General features: G+C 41.9%; 1 long non-coding RNA gene across 1 annotated transcript in view; it reads left to right on the plus strand.

Annotated features, from left to right (window-relative positions):
* The first annotated feature begins 1,749 nt into the window (after positions 1 to 1,749).
* Positions 1,750 to 12,867, plus strand: part of LOC140593924 (uncharacterized) — a 268,532-nt gene continuing 257,414 nt past the window's right edge. Inside the window, exon 1 of the long non-coding RNA XR_011994356.1 lies at positions 1,750 to 1,922. This is a non-coding gene — a long non-coding RNA (uncharacterized lncRNA). The remainder of the gene's footprint in view (positions 1,923 to 12,867) is intronic.

The following is a 12,867-nucleotide window of genomic DNA, read 5'->3' on the forward strand; positions in this document are numbered from 1 at the left end:
TTCACAATTCTCTAGTATTCTATGTGGCCAGAGTGTCTGTGTGATGACCTGTAAATTGACCATAATCCACAGTGACATTCTCTAAGAGCCAAGCTTCCTGGGACATCAGTATTTCACACCAGGACATTTTGTAGGACACCTCACTACTCTCTGTGGGGTTCAAACATGAGAAAGGATGAGAGATCTAAGACTTGGTGTAATCACCTGCATGTAATGAAGCAGGCCAAAGAAAAAAATGATGAAAAAAGTAAGGGAAATTGGGATACCTGAGTGGCTCAGTCAGTTAAGCATCTGACTCTTGATTTTGGTTCAGGTCATGATCTCAGGGCTGTGAGATAAGCCCTGTGTTGGGCAACGTGCTGAGTGTGGAGCCTGCTAAAGATTCTTACTCTCCTCTCCCTCTGCCGCTCCATGCTCACTCTTGCTCTCTCTTTCATGAAAAAAAAAAAAAAGAAAAGAAAAAAAGAAAGAAAGTAAAAGAAAAAGGGAAACGGTGTCAGGGAAAGTAGGGACATATCTCAGTGTTTGTCCAAGTGTAATTGCTCTTTGTTTCTCCTTAAATGTAAAAGATGACTGACGAATATATCTTCTTCCTTGGCACTAGGATCGGTAGGAAAGAGAAGGGAAGCAGGCAATCCTGAAGGGAGATTGCTATAAGGAGCATGGTGTGTAGTACCAAGAGTCTGAAGACCAGGATTCTAATCCCTGCTCATGAGCTGCATGACCTTGTGCAATTATTTAGCTGTTCTGCAATTTTCAACTTTATTTATTGCAAAATTAGGTTTGCTTCTCATACTCCTCTAGGCCAGGAGCATCTTGAAGTTAAGAACCGCATCTGACTCAGTGATGGCTCCAGCATCCTAGACTCTATTATGAGAATGATTTTGAATTTGAAAAGGGAGCAAGCACAAAGACCCCCCCCCCCCCCCCCATGGTTGTCAGGGATGGATTTAATTGATCTGCACCGAAAAAAGGGAGAACAGAAAGCAAAGGCTACTCTGTAGATTTCATTCCATTATTTAAAGTATATTTACTGAGTGCCTACTATATATATTGTATGCTTCTAGGTGCTAGACATATTGCAGCCAGCAGAACAACAACAACAAAAAAATCTTCATCTGCATAGATCTTTCATTCTGGAGGACAAGACGATAAAAAAAAAAAAAGATAAATGAATTGCATACAGTGTTTGGTAAGGAAAAGTGCTGAGTAGAAAATAGCACCAAAAAAAAAAAAAAAAAAAAAAAAAAGGAGAAAGGAAGGGGACGAGGGTGTTTGCTGTGCAATTTTAGTTAGGACTCCAGGGAAGGCCGAGTGTGGTCGTAGAGTGGATCAAGTAAAAGACTGTGAGCCCGTTTTATAAGAGAAACATGAAGAAAATAAGGCTTTAGGATTGAGTAGAGGAAGTGCAAGAAAATCCAGCCAGTGAGGAGTAGTGGGGCGGGGGAAGCTCAACACGTTTGGGAGGAAATAAGGAGGGGGAAAAAAAAGCAGCATAGCCTGAAGAATCTTATTTCTTTTGCCATTTCGAAAAAACGAGATTGTGAAGTTCATGACAAAAACCCCTTTCCAAAGATTTTCTCACCCCAGCTGCTTCCCTTGGAGAAACAATGTTTTGCACCCCTTAATCAGCGTCACTGTCATTATAGCTTCTGATTGGCCCGGCTTAGGCGCATCCTTTATGCCTATTGGCCCTCGCTTCTGTCCTCAAGCCCGCGGCCATCTTAGGTCCCGCCCCCTCGCCCCCGCGGCGCCACCTGGGAATTGTAGTCCGCCTTCCGCTCCGTCCCGTCGTGGGACTTTTTGCCCTCCAGTTCCCGGGTCCCTCAGGTGGCACCCCAGTGGGCACACGCCCAGGCGCCGCTCCTGCCCCGCGCTCCCTCCCTCTGCCTTTCACTTCCCAGCTGCCAAGATCTTGGAAGGTAGGGGCAGGGGCAAGCCCCAGTCGAACAGTGTTTCTGGGGTGCGGGTCTTGGTTTCCAGGCGCGTCTGGTCCTTACACCCCCCCACCCCCGCCCCACCGTGGTCCCATGGGGCGGGGACTGGCTCGCACAGCTCCTAGAGGGTGAGGGTGTGTGTGTGCAGGGGGTGGGGGGCGTCTGTCCCGAGGACCCATTCTGAGCACCAGCCCTAACCCTAGCCCGCCCCTCATGTGCTGCGTAAGAAGGTAAACTGAGGCACGGGGTCGTGCCAGCGGGGGTCCAGGGACGCCCCAGCAGCCGTATCTGGCTGGCGGTGTAGTTGTCCACCGCACTGAATTCTTTACGGTGGGGGAACTCCATGACCACCCGTTTGGACTATTTATGGATGAATATAGTTTTTGTATAAAAATATGCGGGGATTTTTAAAGGTCTGTCCGTGTGGGGCCGGGGGCGGGGGGAGGGGAACCGAAGTTGGAGGCTCCTCTCCAGGATCGAAATGCTCCTCCTTGTGTTGGACCTCGGACCAGCCACTCATGGTGTTTTATCTTGGGGAAAAAAAAAAAAAAGAGCTTAAAAGTCTCTGCCCAAATGGCCCAAGGATGCAGGCTGGAGCCGAAAGCGAAAGGAGGTCCCGTTAGTGAAAGTCTGCCCCTTGGCAAGCTTGCTACTTTATTTTTCCGGATCTCTCAAGAAATGGGCTGGAGGCCGGCAGAGAATGATCCATCCCAGTGGTGGTTGTAGAAAGGCGCTGCCCCGTGCTGGGCCTGGGGCTACTGTGAAAGGCCCCTACTCGCACCTGTTAGGCAGGTGGTGTACCTGTAACCTCCCTCTCCGGCTCCATCTTACCGCCCGCGGCCTGAGGAGCGGAGGCTTCTGGGAGTTGGAGTCCCGCTGCTTGTTTCCCGGCAGGTTGGCGCAACATCTCCCAGCGTGCCATTTGGTGCGGCGAGGTGTCTCCTGGGAGATGAAGTCTCACTTCCAGCCGACCTGGGGGTCCGCTGTGTGATTCGGAACTACAACTTCCATGTGGCCTTGCGTTCTTGAGGGCCAGCCGCTGTGTCCACCTGCGGCGAGCGGGGATTAGAGAGATGCTTAGGAAAGCTGTCCTTTGTTGTTGTTGGGGGACTGGAGAGATGTGTCTTGTAAAGATGTCTTTGATTATTGTGGTCGCCGTTGTCATTGATTGTGTATGCTGTTACAAGCCTTAGGAGAGTATTGTATACGCTTTTCCAAGTATTAGGGAATATGCATGTTTTCAAACACAGCTAACACTCGACAAATTACAGAATGTTTTTTTGTTTGTTGTTTTTTTTCAATTTACAGAATGTTTACATTACTTCTTTTCATAACACTACCTCTCCCATCAGTAGATAAGGAAAAACCTTTAGAAGGTGATTTGTCCACAGTCACACACCCAGTAATAAAATAAATATGTATTTATTAATATAAATTACAGTTAATTTTTATAGCTATATTATATATTATATATAACTATATATAACTGTAATATATCAGTTATATTATTATATAATTACTATTATATAGTTACTATAATATAGTTACTATTACATAGTTACTATTATATAGTTACTGTTACATAGTTACTATAATATAGTTAGTTATATAGTTACTATAATATAGTTACTATTATATAGTTACTGTTATATAGTTACTATAATAATATGTATATTACTATAATATATAATATATAATATATAATATATATAATTATAATATATAATATATATAATTACTATAATATATATTATATAATATATAATACTATAATAATATATATTACTATTATATAGTTACTATTATGTAGTTACTATTATGTAGTTAGTATTATATAGTTACTATTATATAGTTAGTATTATATAGTTAGTATTATATAGTTACTATTATATAGTTAGTATTATATAGTTACTATTATATAGTTACTATAATATAGTTATTATATAGTTACTATAATATAGTTACTATAATATAGTTACAATTATAACTTTTATAACTGTAACTCAAAAGCTAGATGAGAGACATAACCATTTTACATGCTTTTCACATATTAGAAAACAAAGTTTTAGTGAAGCAACCTGTCCAAATTAACTCATCTAGGGACAAGAAGTCCTCAGATTGCAACCCAGTCTTCCAACAGTCACTGCTTAAAAAAAGACGCCACCCAACAGTGAGAGGGAGCCTGACGTTTCTGAGTACAGAGTTTGGAATCTTTCCATTATACCATGTTTTTTCTCTGTAGTCAGACTAAATGTTAGAGCTGCAGAAAACCTTTGAGATTATTTAAATTTAAGGCAAAGATCTTGGAACAGTTCCTGGCATATAGTAAAGGTTCCACAAATGTTAGCTATATATAGCTTTATAATACCTTTATTTTAGAGATGAAGAAACTGGCCCAGGTGGTAAAGCCATTTGCCCAAGGTCACACAGTTGGTTTGTGTCAGGGATGAGACTAGACCCAAGTGTCTTATTTCCAAATCCAGGGTTATTTTCATTCTATCAGCAGTCAGCTAGAAGGAGCACCAGATGTGAAGCTGTTTAGGTAATGGTTGCTCTCCTAATTTATTCTTTGTAGGCCACAGGCCAGGACCAATTGTTGTAAAGTCTCTTTTCTTATTAGTAGTAAGGTTATAATGTTTCATTCGTTCAACAAATGTTTTTTGAGAATCTTTATATGCTCATCTCTATGTGCAAGGGCCACATGGATTAAAGTGCTAAAGTAGGGCTAGAAGGAACTTAAAAACCACCTATTCTAAGTCCTTCATTTTGTAAATGAGGAGAGGGATCCATGGTCTTTATGCCATGGCCTTGTGTCAAAGGCATGTTGTTTCTGCAAGGAGCCAGGTTCCTGGAGGCCTCATAGTACTGTATGTGACCTTTCAGGCTCATGATTTCTTTTACTTGGTGTTCTCATCCTATCCATATCTCTGTAAATACTTGATGAAATACTTTCGGAAATATTTCTCCTCTCTTTATTTGTATATACATGCAGCTTCAAAGTGCTTCCTTTCTATTTTGGGAATGTCTCATTTTGGCTCCCAGTGGTTTTATTCTCTTTCGTTCTTTCAGGTCCTTGAGAACAAAATCTGACACTGTTTGCATTTATACAAGTTATAGTCTAACCCTCTAATATGGGAACACATGAGTTACTAGATTATGTAAAACTTCTGTTTAGAAGACACATTGTCCCTTTCAATTACATAGTCACAGATAATAAAGCAGCTATCTCACCTTATGTGCATGAAAGAAGCTTTCTACATAATTAGATAATAAACTAACATTTTTATAAATTATTGGTTAAACATTTCTGAAACAGTATTTAGGGGAAATATTTTCCCCATTGCCTTCTGTACCCCCTGCCCTGCCCAGCGCTCTCCTAGCTAACAGTCTGATCATTCAGCTTCCAGCACGTGGCTGACCACTGGTAGATGCTGAAAAAATATTTGTGAAATTGTGTTCATAAGCACCCCTGAGCTCTGTTCCCACATCTTTTTCTTGAATCTCTTTTAAGATAGAAATACTTTGAAATAGAAGATGTAGCAGGTTGCTTTCCTTTCAATGTCTACACTGCGAAGAAAAATCTCAGCCTTTGAGGTCATCTTCCAAGGGGCTGTTTCTTTGGGAATGTCCATGTCTATGATTTCTCAGCTGAGAAAGTGATCCAAATAGCAAAACATAGCAAAGAAGCCATAGAGAGTGGTAGTCTGGAGGCCTATGATTTAAATTCCAGCCCTGCCCTAAGAGGCAGGTTACTTAGCTATTGGTTTCCTCTGTAAAATATGGATAATAAGCATTTCTACCTCATAAACTGATGATAAAGATTAAATAAGAGAGTGTTTTTAAAACTTTGAGCATGTTATGCACTCAACAGTTCATATTCAATAAATGAATAGTAGCTCTTATTTTTGTTTTTAATGAAAACAATATATGAAAATATATCAGGTTTATCCACAATTTCAACCTGAGGCAGGTATCTGCTTTATGAAAAGATTTGCCATTTGGTTTCTTAGGATAGCAAGGTTGGCCATCATATTTAAAGTATGAAGTTACCCACAACTTTGATAATCGATCTTGTCAGCACAGTGATACTCTTTGTGTGGGTAGAGAAATAGTGAAGCTTTTGACTTTACCTTGCCTGCTGAGAGGTCCTTGATCTATGGTTCCATCTATATATTAAATCTCAGATTGAAAAGTGGCCTGCCCCTGTCGGTGGGGCCTTCTGTCTACTTCTGGAAAGGGCTGGGCCTATTCCAGTTGTCTCTGGGTTAAAATGAAACGGTCATCACCCTGCTGGTGAATAACCCTAGGGCAATGGACATGTGGACATGGTAGTGTGTCTCTCGAAAGCTGACAACTCCAACAGCCACGAGGTTACTGATGAGGTTCAGTGAGAGAAGAGAGGTGGTGTAGGGCACAGGGAAGGAGAAACAGGAAAGAGCAAAGAGCAAATGGACAAAGGGAACATCAGAAGCCCTCAGTAGCCTAAGCACGGATGTATTCAGCACATTTACCCTGCTCCTAGCTCTGTGTTGGTGGGGCACGATTACACGCAGGAGATGCAGTGGTGAATGTGGCCAACATGGAATTGGTCGCGGTGGTGGGTGGTGATCAGTTTTAGGCGGGGAAGGGCTTGGAGGAAGGAAGGCAGGAAGGAGGGAAGGGAGGGAGGAAAACAGGAAAGGAAGAGGGAGATCCTGGGATTTGAGGAGCAGAAAGATTTCTGTCTGGGATATAAAAATCACTGGATGAGGGGACATAAGAGGATAGGGAGGCACCAGCAATCTTCCACAGAGTCCAGTTACCTGTATTGTGAAAGCATTTTGGACTTTATTCCAAGGGCATTTGGGAAACCACTGGGGAAATGAAATGATAGGATTTCTTCTTTAAAAGTATGGATGCAGTAAAGACGATGAGTTTGTGGAGAGAATTGTCCATGTAGGCCTGTGTTTTTTGACTTTAATATGCATATCAATCTCCTGTTCATCTGAAGCTGCAGGTTCTGCTTTAGTACATCTGGAATGGGCCAGAGATTCAGGACTTCTAACGGGCTGATACTGCTGGTCCGTGGGCTGTAACTTTGCGGAGCAAGTACCGAGGAGAGTCTTGAGAGGTGTAGATGAGAGATGGTAGTGGTTAAGAGAATGGACCCTAGGGAGCCAAAGACCTGGATGCTAGTCTTGCTTCTACCAGTCACTTGCAGGGTGGCTCTGGGGAAAGTGTCCTAGTCTTGCCGAGCCTCAGTTTCCTTATTATCTGTGAAACAGAGGTAATAATTCCTATTGTGGGGTGGTATTTTAAGTTTTAATTTTAACGATTTATTGGGGTCCTTTCTTTTTAAACGTTTTTTTTCTTTCTTTTTTTTTTTTTGAAGATTTTATTTATTCATGAGAGACACACAGAGAGAGACAGAGACACATGCAGAGGGAGAAGCAGGCTCTCTGCAGGAGCCCAGACCCCCCCTCCCCCATCATGCCTAGTCAAAGGCAGCCACTCAGCTGCTGAGCCACCCAGGTGTCCCACGTTTTTTTTTTGTTTGTTTGTTTGTTTTTTTTACAGAAAATGTATGTCCTTAGGTTTGTTTGTATCTGAATATTTACATAACTGGGCACTCAAATGGTAGCTTTGAATATACTCTTATTGTTATTAACAAAAACGACGACCTCATGCACCCTGTTCCATGTTTTTAAAATCATGTATTTTTAAAAGATTTTATTTATTTATTCAAGAGAGACACACACAGAGAGAGGCAGAGACACAGGAAGAGGGAGAAGCAGGCTCCATGCAGGGAGACCAATGTGGGACTCAATCCCAGGACTCCAGGATCACACCCTGAGCCAAAGGCAGATGCCCAACCACTGAGCCACCCAGGCATCTCTTAAAATCATATTTTGAATACTAAATTATTACATGGAATAGATCACTTTATTATTATTATTATTTTTTTTTATTGTGAGAGGTGGGCAGAGGGAGAGGGAGAGAGAGAATTTTAAATAGGCTCTATGTCCGGTGTGGAGTCTGAAGCAGGGCTCCATGTCATGACCCTGAGATCATGACCTGAGCTGAAATCAAGTGATCTATTCCATGTAATAATTTAGTATTCAAAATATGATTTTAAGAGATGCCTGGGTGGCTCAGTGGTTGGGCATCTGCCTTTGGCTCAGGGTGTGATCCTGGAGTCCTGGGATTGAGTCCCACATTGGTCTCTCTGCATGGAGCCTGGAGTTGGTTGTTTTACTGACTGAGCCACCCAGGCACCCCTGAAATCACTTCTAATTGTGCTGTTTTTGTTTCTGTCTCACATGTTAAGTGAGGAAATTCTTTGATCTTTGGTAAAAACTTGAGTATTATGGGCAACTAGATACATTTCTCCCATAAGAGACTGTCTCAATTTGATGGAAAAAAAAAAAAAAACCTACCCTGGGATTCTTAAAGTACCATCTTATAACTGATAAAGGTGGGAATTTGAGGCACTTTGCCTCCTCATGTAAATTTATTTAAGCCCAATTATAGTGCCTCCTTCTTTACATAAGTTTAACCTGTTTGGAGTGCTTTTCAACTCGTGGTTCTCAGCCCTCGGTACAAGTTCAAGTCACCTGGCGCTGGTCCCATCCAGAGGAATTGAATAAGAGTGTGGACAGGAGGTAGGCATTGGTAGCTTCCCTTTTAAGTTTCCCAGGTGATTCTGAAGTGCATTTAGGATGAGAAGCATAGATTCTAACAACAGAACATCTTGAAATGAATCAGGTACAATCTAATAGGTGAAAGGCCTTTGTGGGGAAGGAAATATCTAGAAAGGAGCATTTTTAAGGCTTTTGGTGTGAAAGAGATGATAAGCCTTGACACAAAGCTCTCCTGGAATCTGATGAACTAACTCTAGGTTGTGTCCTGGGTTTTCCTTGAAGTGAAACCCAAGGCCTCCCCACACCCTGCCCTTGTATCTCTATGTGTGCTCACTTGAATCAGGATTTTCAATTTTGTTTCGGGCTTTGTTTCTCTCCCTGATATTTAGTTTGTTTTATTCTTCATAGCTGGAAAAAAATTATTAACCATTACAACTACGTTCAAAAGAAAGAAACTGAGTTACATGCTTTCATGAGCTGTGGCTGCATTATTGTAAAGGTTTAAACTGTTGTTCAGATAAACTACAACCCATTTTAACCAGTAACATTCTTTAAATTTTTATTTTAAAAAAAAATTAAGTAGGTTCCAGGCCTAACGTGAGGCTTAACCAGTAACATTTGTAAATTCTAATTCAGTAGCCTGAAATGAAGGCTTCCAGCGAGGCTACCTGTTATAAAGATTACTTTCCTTTTTAATTTAATAGTTACCCTCACCCTCCATTTCAGGGCAGAATAATTAGGTGAATTCGATTAAATATCTTTAATTTGCTGGGTGTTCCATAATATATGGGGGCCCTTTCCTCTTAAACGTTTTTTTTTTTTCCTTACAGAAAATGTATATCCTTAGGTTTGTTTGCATCTGAATATTTACATTTAAAATCTTATATCCAGCATCTGGGAGCATTCTTGTCCTGAATTTCTATTACCCCGAACTATAATTTCGTTTTTCAGTCTTTCCTGAGCTTTTTTACTCACTAGGAGGTCATTTCACAATGTAGTAGTTTTATTTTTCTACTGTGTTGACTTAATAGAAAAAATTTTTAAAAGTGTTTTTCTTGGAGGGTTTAAAATACAGTTAAAAAATTACATATTTTAGGGATTATTTTGTACGTAGGCCAAGGTTTTCTTTCAATGATGTATAAGTGGGAATAGAAGAGAAAAATGAGAAACTTGCTAAGAGTTTTGCAGAAGGCACATGTTTGACAGTATTCTGGAACTTAAAGACTCTTTCTGGGTCTATTTATATGTTTATTAGTGTTCCTTGTTATGGATTTACCTCTTTTTATTGATAATAAGATTTCCATTAAAATGCAGTGTATTTTGCAGTTTCTCAGACTCACAGCTATTGGAGTTAAAACCCATCATAGATAATGTGGAAATATCAGTACTCCCTCATGAGGTTTAATGCACGCATATTTTAGTTGGGCAGTTTGGAGGAGAGTATGGTCTGCAGCCATTTAATCACTGAAGTGTGTGCTATATGGTAAGAACAAAATTTTCATTTTCTGCAAGACTTCAAGTCTTCTTCCCGTGTCTTCATTTTTGGAAGAAAAAAACCCCCAAAAACGTCTCCACATTAAATAAAGCAGGACTGTACCTGCTTGGTTGGCTTGGTTGTGCCAGGAGATGTTTAAATGATGCCCAGAAGCAGGAGTTTGTGTATGTGCATGGAGTCCCGAGGACAGACAGAGGACAGGGCTAGGACCTGCTGGAGTAAGGTTGTTTCTCTCAACCCTGGAGCACGGGCAATTCCTGTTCAGATTCTCCCAGGAATGAAGCTGGTAGATGGAGAGGTAGTGATCCTAAAGAGGGCAGGAAAAAGCAACAGAAAGGTAGAAATAAATGCAGAGCCTATGAAGACCTTTAACAACCAAAAAGATAGGTGGAGGGGGATGGGAATTTTTTTTTTTTTTAGGATTTTATTTATTCATGAGAGACACAGAGAGAGGCAGAGACATAGGCAGAGGGAGAAGCAGGCTCCCCACAGAGAACCTGATGTGGGACTTGATCTCAGGACCCCAGGATCAAGCACCAAAGGAGATGCTCAATCTCTGAGCCACCCAGGTGCCCTGGGAAGTTTTTTGTTTTTACAAATATGTATGTGAATGGTTCCCTCTGGAGTTGTGCAGTGCACAGCCTGCATGGGTGTAACACAGAGACCCTGAGTAATGGGAGGTGCTGGTACCTTCATAAAAGGGGAAGTGATACTGGGCTATAAAAATAGCAGGTGGCCACTGCACTTTGAAATCCCAGTTGCTAGGATCTGCTGATTGAGTGGGTAAGAGCAAGGCAGCCAGTGGCCACAGATAAATTTGCAGCTGAGGCTGTTTCTTGGCCCCTCTGACCAGGGCAGAAAGCTTCTTCAAAGCTATGGCTTCCTCTCAGCTCTTGAACTTCCAAGAGGCAACTAGCCAACACTTCCCTGGTCTAGAGGAATTAACTGTGTTTGGCTTCCTAGCACAGATGAAACAGCTGTGTCCAACTCCTGGGTTGAGGACTGGCTGAAACTGTATGCAAAGGTCCTGATGAGGCCAGAAGCTTCTGCATTTCTCAGAAGCTCCTTCCAGGTGTTGCAGATGCTACTGGTCCATGGGCCACACTTGGAAGGCAAGGTTCTGGTTCTTTATGGGTCCTACTCTGTTACCATTCTGTTTCAATGTAATGAATAGCATTGTTTCGAGTTCACAAATACGTGTGTTGCTCTGCTGTAGGCTGACGGTGATCTTAGGCAAGTTATTCTGTTTTGCAGAATTTTATTTTCTTCTCTAGAATAGGCATAGTAGTATGTACCTCATAGGTAGATATGAATAAAATGGGATAATTCATATAAAATTTTAGCACAGCATCTCTCATATAGGAATTTCTTAGTAAACATTAGCTTTTATTTTTATTATTGTTATTTTATTTTACATTTTTATTATTTTTGAGCTCAGAAATCCAGATCTTTAAACCTAAGGCATGTGGCTTTACTATTTACTAGATGTGCGACCATTGGTAGGTTTCTAGACTGTTTCTTCACCTTTAAATTGGGGATTATAGTGGTAGCTGACTAAGGCTGTATGTCTAAGGCCCTTGGTATGTATTAGTTATTCTCATGATTATGAATACTAATCACTGGATATGAGAGGTCTGCACAGCAGCTTCTGTTACTTGGGGTTGGCTAGGTTTCTGTGAGACTCTCTTGGTATGAAGGGGCTGCTCACACTAGTGGCAAGTAAGTAGAGAGTGGGTTCAGGATCTGGAAGTAATATCTGGAAGTTAAGGTAAGCAGGCAGGTGGAACATGGGATGATAGCCTGCTAACAGGTGCAATAGCAAATCCAACTTGATGCTGCTGCTTGCTCTGACTGTGGATCTCCCTGGATTTCTGTCTGGACAATCTCTGATCTGCCTGGTATCCCGCTTTCTGTACCTAATCTCCAACTATATTCTTGCCAGTTCTTATTGGGTGTGTGAGTCATTCCCTTGCTCATCATTGATTTATTCACTTGGTAACCATTTACCAAGGCCTGCTATATGTTAGGCACTGTGCTGGCTGTGGTTCTACATCAGTGAACAAGGTGGGGACATTCCCTTCCCTGAGGAGTCCAGTGGGGGACATGGACAATACTTGGGCAAACAGATGTAATTATAAGATGCCAAGTACTGGGAAGGAAGAGTTTAAGGTACTGTGATAGCAAAAAGGGGATGGGTAACCTATTTAGGTAGGGTAGCCAGAGAGGAGGAGATGATATTTGAGCTGAGACCTAAGTAAAGGATGAGCAAGAAGGAGCTGTATGAAGAGCTGGTGAAGTGGCATTCCAGGTCGTGCCCAGGGCTTACATGGGGAAAGAGCTTGACATGCTCAAAGGGATGAGAGAAGCATCTGCAGTAGACCATAGAGATTGAAGAGAGGCTGGCACTGGGTGAGGTTGGTCTGGCTGCACAGGGCCTAAAGATCAAAGGATGGAGTCTGGACTGTATTCTTCGGGTGATGGCCCTCTTCCTGATCCTCAGTACTGTGGTTGGAGGCTTGCTCTGTCCAGGTCTTCCTTCTGTTGACCCACGTCTCTGAGCACCTGCTTCCACTTTTCTCCTTCCCTCTTGTCAAAACATCAGCTATGGTCCTGGCTGATGCCTCCCTAGTGCCTGCCATTAAAAGTCTTTTTTTTTATCTGTTAACATGCTCTCTGGACACTGCATTCCATGTGTTTAACTCAGTCCCTTTTCATTGTCTTCACTTGGGTTCTGGGCAGAGTGTTTGCTGCACCCAGTTCTGCCTCTGATGGGCTATCAGACCCATATGCCTCCTGAACTGCCACATGACAATGA

Source organism: Vulpes vulpes, chromosome 9 (assembly GCF_048418805.1).
Source record: "Vulpes vulpes isolate BD-2025 chromosome 9, VulVul3, whole genome shotgun sequence".
NCBI lineage: Eukaryota > Metazoa > Chordata > Mammalia > Carnivora > Canidae > Vulpes > Vulpes vulpes.